Below are 12,089 nucleotides of genomic sequence, written 5' to 3'. Positions count from 1 at the left end.
CACTTCCTTTTAGGTCATCACTTCGAGTTGCATTCAGATCATTAGAGTCTTCAGTACATCTTCACTCAGCCGAACCTTAATGCACGACAAAGGAGATGGATGGAGTTTTTGTGCGAATATGATTTTGACGTTCACTACATCAAAGGAAAGGAAAATGTAGTTGCAGATGCCTTGAGTAGGAGACATCACGAGGTTTACACTATATCCATGGGCACAGACTTGAGAGACCGTATACTTCGGCACTTGTCAGAGGATGGATGGTATGCAGAGGTTTGTCAGGTATTACGTTCTCAGGTTACTCTAGAAGGGAGATATGTGGATTATTCTTTGGAGTCCGATGGACTGTTACACCACAGAGGGCGCATTTATGTACCTTCCTCCGGAGGGTTGCAAGAGTTCATTGTCATGGAAGCTCATAGAGCTCCTTATGCAGCGCATCCCGGGGTTAAGAAGTTGCATGCTGACTTGAGGCAGTTGTATCATTGGCCAGGAATGCGGCAGCTCATTGCTAAGATAGTAGCTCAGTGTCTCGAGTGTCAGAGGGTAAAGGCGGAGCACCGCCATCCAAGTGGGTTGCTTTAGTCTCATGCTATACCAGAGTGGAAGTGGGATACTATATCCATGGATTTCATCATTGGTCTCCCTATGTCTTCTTGTCGCCATGATGCTATCTTAGTGACAGTTGACAAGCTGACCAAGGTAGCCCACTTTTCACCAGTTCGTACTACATTCACAGCTCCAGCAGTAGCACAGGTGTTCTTGCGAGACATTGTTAGACTTCATGGCATACCCCGCAAGATTATTTATGACAGGGATTCTCTTTTCACTTCTACCTTTTGGAAGTCATTACAGGCAGCTATGGGCACTAAGCTCAATTTCAGTACAGCCTATCACTCAAAGACAGATGGTCAGACAGAGAGGGTCAATCAGGTGTTAGAGGATATGCTTCGTATGTACGTCATGGATCATCAGACCCGATGGGAGGAGTATCTTCCCTTAGTGGAGTTTGCCTATAACAATGGGCATCACACTTCTTTGGGGATGCCACCCTATCAGGAATTATACGGCAGGCCTTGCAGGACGCCCTTGAGTTGGGATCGCATAGAGGATAGAGTTGCTATTGGTCCTGAGTTAGTTCGGGATATGGAATAGCAGGTGGATTTGATTAGGCAGCGTCTTAGAGAGGCTCAGGATAGACAGAAGAAATATGCCAATGCAAAGAGGGTTGATTGTAGTTACTTCGTTGGAGACAGAGTTTTCCTGAGAGTGCGACCACATAAGAGTCCAATCCGTTACAGAAAGGGTTCTAAGCTCGCACCTCGCTTTGTAGGACCTTTTGAGATTTTGGAGAGGATAGGCCCAGTTGCCTACCGTTTAGCCTTGCCACCTAGCCTGTCATGCATCCATGATGTGTTTCATGTATCAGTTTTGAGAAAATATATCTATGATGAGTCTCACCTTTTAGATTGGGATGCCTTGCAGGTGGAGTCGGACGGGCAGCTAGCTTTGGAGCCCATTTGCATTTTGGCACGCCGGACATTGGCCCTTCGAGGTCGAGAGCTGGACCAGGTTAGGGTCCAGTGGGATTGTTATGATGAGGTTACGGCACGTATGAGATCAGAGTACCCTCACCTCTTTGATGAACTCCAGGAGGAAGTTCATGCCTAGAGGGGGAGGATGTGAGGCCTCACCTCGACTCAGTCTGACATTCAGTAGATTTTATATTTTAGACTATTATGGATACTTTATTTTGATGCATTTTGAGACTTAGAACTTATATGATTTCAGGATTTGGATAACATTGCTATGATTTGATGATTTACTTACATGCTTTTTGAGATAGAACACTACATGATTATTAGATAGAATGATATTGCAATGATAGATATCGATATTGAATTTGCAGGACTTTATTCTGAATATAGAACTATGATGTATGTCTAGTTTATGTGAATTGGGATGAAAATTGCTTATGTGAAATTGCTTGGTAAAAGTTGTATTTGATCTGTGCAGATGAAAATTGTATGCTACTGATGATGTCCATTGTTATATTATTGAATTATATTATATTTGGATATTTGGAAGTACTAATGTGTAAATTGAGATGCGCAGGAAATTTACCATGTGACCATGGAAAATTACGGAGAATCAAACCTAGACTTATGTATGTTCGTAAAGCCAGAGTTTGTCTATTTGGAGAGACAACACCCTGTTTGTGTTGTATTTTATTCGTAACAGTATATGTTGCATGAGTGTTAAGTGTTAATTAAATTTTAATGTGTAAAAACCTCAAGAGACAATTTCATGTTTTGTTTTTGTAAAAGTATTTTATTAGTGTCACTTGACATGTGTGTATTTAAATTTAAATATTTTATTTTGTCTCTTGGTGGGAAAGTGTTTAATTATAATTAATCTTAAATAAAATAATGTGTTGTCAAAAATATTTTGGGAATATAATATTTGGGGTGGTCAACTTATGTTTGACCCGAAAATAAACTTCAGAGGGGTTTAAAATGGGTTAAATGAACACCTAGGGGTAGTTTAATAGGGTTTCCTAAAGCCCATAAGGTATACCTAGGGGTTAGGGGTAATTTTAGGCAAGTTTCTACTTTATAATGATCTTTTTAACGCTTTAAAAATTGGTTTTTTTGAGTTGAGCGAAAATTGAAAATTAGAAGTTAAATCTAATCAAGATTTTTCCTTTTGAAATGAGAGTCTTTTTGCATTTTTGCTTTCTTTCTTCTTTTTGGTTTTTTTTAGAATCCTGTGAGAACTCAGAGAGTGAGCTTCTTAAGGAAGATTTTTGGGAATAGCAGGGTAATCACCCACTCTCCATTTTTGGAGACAGAAGAAAATTTAGAAGAAAAATAATGTTATGGAATAGAGGACTTTGAATAAGGGTAGAAGGAAAAAGATTTGTGGATTGGGCTGCTCTTCATCAGATATCATAATAACCTTTGGGCAGATTAAGGTTGGTTTCCATTTTTACTTTTAATATCTTCTTCTTGTTCATGTCTGGAAGTTTGTTGGTATAAGAAAACTGTATTCTTGGAAGTTTATGTTTGAGAATCTTTTGATATTTTGTTTTATGAATTGATGTGTTTTGGGAGTTTTCTCAAGATCTCTTACTCTTGGGAGAGAAGAGGATCTTGAGGGTGGTAGCAGTGACAGCCCTTGAGTGAGAGACTCTCTTTTGAGAGCGATCACAAGGGATCTTTGTGTGACCCTTGCTGCATGGCCTGTTTGTGCAATGGGGGTCATAAGGAGGGATATAAGGCTAGAATGCCTTTGGGGGGCATAAGGAATAAGGGGTTGAGAATTCTTGATATTTTTATTGTGCCATGAGGTGGCTTCTTGTTTATTTCATACTTGCAGTTCTCCTCAGGGTATTTGGTCCACTACCACCCTTTTGAAAATGATCATCACCAAAGTGTGGTGCTGTGAAACCCAGGTTGGGAATGTGTCTGGAATATCTGTATGCATTGCTTTCTACGTGTTTGCCTATTTGTTACCCATCTAGGAATTGGTTCTCCGAGCTCGAGGGTGGCTACCAGTTAGCCTAGGCTGGGAGGTGAGCACTCCGTGGTCATGTTGTGTTTTCTATTATGCAGGAAATTCTGAGCAAAGAGATTAGGAACCATGAAGAGATACAGAAGATTGTTATTGAAGATACTTGAATTCAGTTGCAGATGTTTGTTAAAAGTTGTTATAGAAATATGCCTCATTCATAGAAAAGAGAAGCAAGTTGTAAATTGTGAAAGTAGACTTGAAGTCTTATTGTTGTGACTATTCAGAGAAAACATTCTGTAAATTGGTAGAATATCTTAGAGATGTTTTAAAAAGAAAAGCTTGTTATTTCTACTTCTGGTTTATTTGAAAAAGAAAAGTAAATTTGTGTTGCATGCAAAAGCTTCTTGTATTATGGAAAGAAATAAAAGAATTGTTTTCATTTAGATTTTATTTATATTTCACTTGTGGCAAATAGAAGTTTATTGATGTTGAAAGATTTTATGTATTTTTAATGAAAAAAAAGTAGTTTTATGTAAATATTAGATTAGAGGAGAAAAATCAATGAAAATTCCTTTTATTCTAGAAAAGTATATTGTATCTTTTTAAAAGTATTTTAAATTGTATTTTAGTTAGCATTGATTTAAAAGCTTATTGATTTGATATATATATATATATATATATATATATATATATATATATATATCTGATTTAACTTAATGTTTTTCCCTTTATTAAATTAGCTTAAAAATTTTGCATGTAAATTCTTTTTTAAAAATTTATATATATTTATATTGAAATAAATTTCATCCTTTTTAACTATGCTTATTTAAGTTATGTAAATATCAATATATTTATATATATATATATATATATATATATATATATATATATTTTTTTTTTAAATTTAAAAAAAATAATAATGTTTGGGTCCCCGCGGACTCCACTGTGTGTACGCATAGTGGACGACCGCGCGGCGCCCACTGTGTGCACACACAGTGGAGCCGCTTGCGGCTCCCACTGTGTGGGCACACAGTGGACGGCCACGGCCACCACTGTGTGGCCACATAGTGGGGAGCCACCAGCGGCGCCCACTGTGTGGGCACACAGTGGTGCCGCGGCGCCCACTGTGCGCTCACACAGTGGTGCGCGCGGCCAAGCCCGCCTTTCCTTCCTCCATGACCTGTGATAAAATGGTTCCATGGCCGCCAAGGGTTTCGGCCCAGCCAAAAATATTGACTGTTAAAAAATATATATATATGGTTTAAAACCCTAGCCGAATGGGGCTAGGGCAAGTTGTTATTAGAAATAAATAAGTTAATTAGGTTAGATAATATATAAGTGGGGAGATTAGAACCCTAATTAGGGTTGGGGGAAATATGAAACAATATTTAGGAAGATATAATGGTTTGTAAATTTAGAATTAAAATATTTGACATTTATGCAAAATATATAAAATATATATATGTATCCATATATATATATGGGTATATAAATATATGTATATATATGAATTTTTGAGTATTTTGAATAAGTAATTAAATAATAAATATATAAATATATGCATATCCAAATATGTATATATGTATATATTTATATAATCCTGATTTTAATTTGGGATAAATTATAAAGAGAAATATAAAAGAATTGAAAAGACTATATAGTCATAATGGAGGATAAATTAAAATATCTCTCCTATTTCCTTTAGTTTGATTAATTTAATAAACCTATTGTCTAAGTATCTCTTGAAGATAGAATTTAACCAGTAGGTTTTCCGCAATTAAAATTTAACAATTTATCGATGCTTAGTTCGTTTCAGAATTAGCTCGAATTTAATAATGGAAAAATTTCATTAACGTGTGTCGCAAGAGTGAACTTGTTAATTAAATTAGTATCTTTTTAAACAAAAAAATTTTCCGTTTTTGCCCTAAATTTTGGGCATGACAAGAGTGGACTTCAAAAGGGTTCAAAGAATGGCTTGTGGGTATTCATCCCCACTATGGTTTTTCCCAGTTGGGTTTACACGTGAAAAATATGTGTGTTATGTGTGATGCTTTTCATATGATGCTTTGTTATTCTCTGTTAAGCGGTAAAGCATGTTGAACCAGTAAGTCTTTACATTTTGAGTTGAAGTATTACTAGTGTATGCATATAGGTGAAGTGGAAATAAGATGTCAGATTGTGTGAAAAGTTGAATTACCGGTTTATGTCTTTCACTGTGTTTAACCGGTAGTAATCTGGTTCAGACCGATAATATTGCTTGCCAATCAAAGTGCAGGGTTCTAAGTCTAGCTAATTTAAGGAAAACTATTTTTATCAGTATTGATTCACGCCCCCCTCTTAGTACCGGTTTGGTACTAACTGTTCATCATTGATTCACCATGTATCGTTTCTTAGTGATCTCCCAAATATCCTTGCCAAGACATCTAAGATGAGTCTCCATTCGAATTTTCCATGTCCCATAATTTGTTCCATCAATCTTAGGGATTTCTCTTCTGAAAATAGTTGCCGGTGGATTAGAAGTGTTAGCTGCCATAGGATCTACCTCAAGCGGTTAAGCTTCTGCAAAAGAGGACCAACACTCTGATACCAATTGTTAGGATACCCGGTGAATAACTGAGAGGGGGGGTTGAAACAGTTATTAACAGATTATAACATTTAATCCACTTAATAACCTTTAACCTGATTAAGTACCGGTAAAGAAGAAACATATACCAGTAAACAATACAACTTAACAATTAAATAGATAATCAAAGCAAAGAAACCATACCACATAACACCATGATTTGTACGTGGAAAAATTGGAAAGGGAAAAACCACGATGGGAAGCCTACCCATAGTCAGATGATACTTTTACAGAAAGTATGTGTTACAATGAGGGGCTTGCACATGCAAGAAGGCACACTGCCTAGAGTGTACTGCTCATTACAAAAGAGTCTCATTGATTACAGAGGGGCTAAAACCATCTCAAGATAAATGGAGAACAATCCAGAATAAAGAACTGCCAGAAATAGCATCTACCATGTCTGATTACAGTCTCGATTAAGCTCAATACTAGAGGTCTTTGACCTTTTTCTAAATTCTAATTCGATCACCTATGATCGACCAAGTCTCCTTCACATATGATATTGCATTTCAAGACCACAAACACTTATTCCATTCCCATACCACACATTGCATGATCTATAATGAGATCTTACATCATTTTATACAAACCCTAAGGCCTAAACCAATTAGGTCGGCCACCTAAAAGACATTATAATAAGATCATTACATAGATCCATATTACAATTATATGCCATGTCAACTTAAGACCAAAACAACAATAATAAATCCATAAAACATCCTGAAACATCCTGGTAATGTGTAGAGTACACATTAACATGATACCAATCTATAACCTAGATAGGTACCAGACCTATTATGGGTCCACCACGCCAAATCAATGTCTTGAAGTAGTTGAAGCACGATCAAAGAACATCTTCAGCATCCTAAAATCCATCTAGAAGCTACACCAACACCAATTATGCATCTCATCAAGATTCCTCAGTGAGAGCTTTGTCGGTAAAGCCTTAAACTAGTGCCAGTAAGGGTTTACTAGAGTGTATGATAACATTCGATTACCAAGTCAATACCAAATGACCAAAACATTCTCTAGGAGCACGTACCACATGTAACCAAACATATTCCATAGATCCAAACATGCCCGAAGTGTCCAACAGATAGTCTCTTTTGTCGATAACACTTGATCTTCTATCGGTAACCAAAACCTGTCTGTCGGTAACCAACCATAATAGCTAATGTTGACATCAATGACAAAAAATCAATTCATCTAATAATGCCAACAGGGTAAGGGAAGGAGTGTTGGCATTGAAGTTGCCATTGATGTCAACATGTGTGTGTACATGTGCAGATAGTTGAAGAGATGAGATGCAAACAAAATAGATTGCAAATGTGCCAAGAATGATGGAATCATGTGTTGTAGAGAAATGCATTATTGTTTTGAATTGGCCTCATGTGTGTTTGGATCCATCGGGTCTAATTGATCTTGTTGCATATTGAAAAATGTTGAAAAACTCTTATTTCTGCAATTTTCGGCAAGATCCCTTTATTGTCTTGGTGATATTGTTTGGATTTTGGTATAACCTCTTCTTTCAAGATGACTTGGTGTTTCGGTGAAATATTTGTCACCTCTTATCAGCCTCTTTGTGTTATAGCATATGGTGGGACCCCACAGTGAAAAGCCTCTTATTGGCTTATTGCATCCAAATGGATTTATTTTCATGACGAGTTTTGACCAACCTCCGACCCCCAACAACGGGCCCACCTTGTCCGAACCTTAAATGATATCCACTTGGAAATTGCTGATTGGTCCACCCAAGTCATGATGTGTTCATATGGGGGCTAGCCAAGTCACTTATCAACATATCGCATCTAAATGGAAAATTGAAAGTTATTCTTGGTTTTGTTTCTTGGCCAACCTCTGATCTCCGATAGCCTGGCCCATGATTGTCCAAGCATCTGCAAATGTCCTGTTGGCTATCTCTAATTGGTTCACTTAGCAGTGATGTGTTGTGTGGGACCCATGGCTATGTGACAGTTGTGGATATGTTCTTCCGAGTTGTGTTGGTGTGTGTGGGCTCTTCAGTGAGAAGCCTCTTGTTGCATGATTGCATCTGACTGGAAAAATTGAAGTCATTTTGTTCTTACTTTTGATTTTTGGCCAATCTCCAACCTCTAATAGTTGGGCCCACTTTTTTTGAAGTGTCTGCAGATATCCAACTCGCTTGCATTTATTGGTCTGTGTAGATGAAGTGTTCAAATGGGGCCCATAGTGAAAGGCTAAAGGTTTGGATAAGATACGTAATCTGTCACATCAATATATGATTGACCACATAAAGAGGTAAAGGCATCTAGATGGAGGTAGTTGAATGGTCCATGTTGGTGATGTCATAGTCTTGGTGGACCCAAATTCCAAGTAGGAAGGTGGGGTAGCAAAGTTAGCCTTAACTAGCTCCTTGTTTTGCATGCCTATGCAAGTTGTTGATCTGGTCAAAGATGTGGCCCATTTATGTGGGGCCCATGGTTGTGTTGCAACATTGACCTCCTTGTGCAAGTTCATCTAATCACACAATTGTGCAATGATCTCAACTGTCCATTTTGAGGTGACAAAAACAAATAAAGAGGAAAACAATAATAATTGTGAGTCTCCCCACCAAACCATGACATGATGCATTTCGGGTAATCTTGTTGGGATGTGTGTTGCAAGGTGTGTGCCCTTGGTCTCCTTGTGTTGTGCAGCATAGCACTCAGGTTTGTAACATGGCTTAACCACCTCATGTGGATTCTATAAGTCTAGTGGTTGTATCGGGCATTAATAGGTTGATCTTTTGGTGCAATGACAACCAAACTTGTAACAAGTGGTATCTGAGGTTGGTCATAGATTAAAACCCCTCGCCTGTGCTGGGGGGATTGTTGCAAGGTGTGTGCCCTTGGTCTCCTTGTTTTGTATAGTGTAGCACTCGGGTTTGTGACATGGCTTAACTGCCTCCTATGGATTCTATAATTCTAGTGGTTGTATCGGGCATTAATAGGTTGATCTTGTGGTGCAACGACAACCATACTTGTAACAATGTGTTGATTTGTTCATGCAGGTGGTGATGTGTTCATGCAAGAACCACTTTTTAGAATGTTCATGGGATCCGTGTGGAAGATATTCATTGGTCCTAGTGCGTAGATGATGTGGCTCTATGGGGCCCTTGTGTTGTGTGGCGGCAAAACGGTTTTTCACCAAAGCCTTTCCTTTCGACAAGACCTCTCTTCCTTTTGGCCACTCTTTGTTGCTACACTAAAATACCTCCACTTCAGGATGATAACAAAATTGTTTTGATGACAAGGATTCCTTTTGGTTTAATTTTGTCTATCAATATTATTGTTCTCAAATTTCGATTCTCTCCTATTCCTCCTTGTAAGAAAATTTAATAACTCTGTTTGTATATGAAGAGGAAACCAAGAAAATAAAATTCCAGACTAACATATAACAAGGTTTCAACAAAACCTTCTACACTTTGAACTTATCCAAAGCTCAGGTGGGTATACCTTTTGTGAATACTTTCACACTTTTAAATTGAGATCCATAGTAAACCAATGCCAAAAACCTATGGACTTCATCACCTTAATAAAACTGAAACATTAAAGAAAACTTTTGCTCATTTTCAGTATTGGATCCCAAGAAAGATAGAAAGAATTCCATAACTGATATCAGCACCTTATCCACACTACAGAGTCACCTAAATCAAGCAAGAGTTCCAAAACTGAACATTCTTATACATTTCATCACTTTGGCTTTCATGAACCCCATACATGCCTGACATATATATAGGTTCTTTCCCTTTAAACTAAAACCGTTTATCAAGGCCTATTAATGGGTTGTTGAGGGCTAATTTTCAGAGTATGGGCATATCAACCCCAGAGTGGGCTCCACCTGAGAAGGGGTGGATTAAGATTAATTTTGATGATGCATCGAGGGGCAACCCAGGGGCCTCAGGTGCTGGGGTGATTGCTCGCGATGATCGGGGAAACATTCTGGCCATTGGGGCCAAGAGATTGATGGATGGAACGAACAACGTTTCTGAATGTCATGCAGCGTTGGAAACAATCTTAATGGCTGGGAAATTGGCGGTTAAGAAACTTCATTTGGAAGGTGACTCTTAGGTTGTGGTGAATGGGATAGCTCGAGGGTGAATGGAAGCGTAGTGTTTAGACAAGCAGGTGCATAGAATGCAACTCCTGCTAAATGAATTTGAAGACTTTAAGGTGACTCATGTCCTTCGAGAAGCAAACTTGGAAGCTGACAAACTTTCCAATGTGGGAGCGAATGGCTCCTTGGAAAATATGTTTAGTTTGTTTGAGGACTTTAGAAATTGTAGTCATCTTGACTATGATTTGGAGTAGATGGCTTATTGTAGAAAAGTGAACCCAAGCTTGATTTTAAATGACCATTCATTGTCATGGTTCTGTGGGAATTTAAGTTCCTCGTGGTGTGTGTTCTACAATTTTATTGCAAGTGGCCTTGAAGTGTTGGTTGATGATGGAGGCGAGCGATGTGAGTGACTGGTGATGATGTTTTCAGTTCATCGAAGCATGTGAAGTACTCATGACATGTGATGGAGGTGGATTTAAAGGCCTTTGTGCTTTGATTCCTGGCATTTTGTGGTGACTTCTTAGTGGTAGGAAAAGTGTACAGGGTTTCATCTTTTGCAGCAAAGCATAAGGATGGAAGCAAATTTTTCGTTGGAATTGGATGGACAATTGCCTGCATTTCGTGGGCTGGTCTCAAGGATTAGGTTAATGAATGTCTTCAGAGTGGATGGAGATGTTTTCTAGAGGGTAGTTAGGCTACTATTGGGAGAGGAATTTCTGACTCGGGATTGGTGGCCTAGAACAAATCTTGACATTTCATCACTTTTTACTGCTTTGGCCTTGCAGGGGGGGACGTCGATTGAGGAAGTGCAATAGATTACTTCCCTGATGTTAAGACCCAAATGGGCAAGAGGTTTGCAGGAAGTGGTGGCCCGAGCTATCATTGGCGAGGGTTTGAAGATGGCAGAAGGCCCGAGCAGGAGAATTGGAGTGGCTATTGGGGAGCTGGAGCCTTTTGTCATCTGGTCCACTTCTCGGTCGGTTGCTTTGTAGGAGGAGGACACAAGGAATGGCTGGGGTGAGATCTTGAAATTTGTTCACCAATTGGGGCCGACTAAGCATGTTAAGATTCGTGGGAAGGTGACTCCCATTCGGTCTAAGGCCCCTCTAGACGAGGATGGGAGGCCTTTGATTCGGCATCAACTTCCAAAGAAATTGGTGAAGGTGGTGGAGTGTGGGTCACTATGTGGAAGCAGGCTAGGAATGGTGCTAGGTGGAGGGAGCGTGACGCAGGAGGCTGGACCTAGCAGAGGTATTCCCAATTTATCAAGAGAGGAGGCATTGGGGAGGTTTCGTAGTTAGGTTTGGGTTGGTCGGGGTTTAATGTGTGGTTTTTTGTATTTGTTAGCGACCCTTTTTGTGGTTGTGGGTCATGGTGGGATGGTGCTTGGATTATTTTTTGTAGTAGGGGAGTGACCCCTTTGTGTTGCAGATTGTCTATCTACTCCTTGGATGTAATACTTTTCTATTATTAGCAATATAATACATAAAGTTATCGATCAAAAAAAAAAAACCGTTTATCAAATTAAAAGTAGCAAACAATTGATCTACTGACAGAAATATGCACACTCGAAGACAAATAAGATTTAGGCCTGAAACTTTGATCTATATATTTATATTCATTTTTGAAAATTTTACATGACTCAAGGTAATTCCTGAGAGAACCAGAAAAAACCCTAGATATATTTCAGCAAAGTTTCTTTACAAATTCTTGTGATGATTTTTTCTAAGTCCTGGTATCCATTTATAACAATATGGATGCAAACAAGCTTTGGAATTTCCTAGGAAAGGTTTGTTACAACCATGATTCCTGCTGAAAAGGAAAGCAAAATACAATCATTTCATTTCCTAATGGCCTTTTAAGTTTGTTGTTCCACTGT

This window comes from Cryptomeria japonica, chromosome 3, assembly GCF_030272615.1.
Source record: "Cryptomeria japonica chromosome 3, Sugi_1.0, whole genome shotgun sequence".
In the NCBI taxonomy this organism is placed as follows: Eukaryota; Viridiplantae; Streptophyta; class Pinopsida; order Cupressales; family Cupressaceae; genus Cryptomeria; species Cryptomeria japonica.
Note: the sequence above shows the minus strand (reverse complement) of the source record.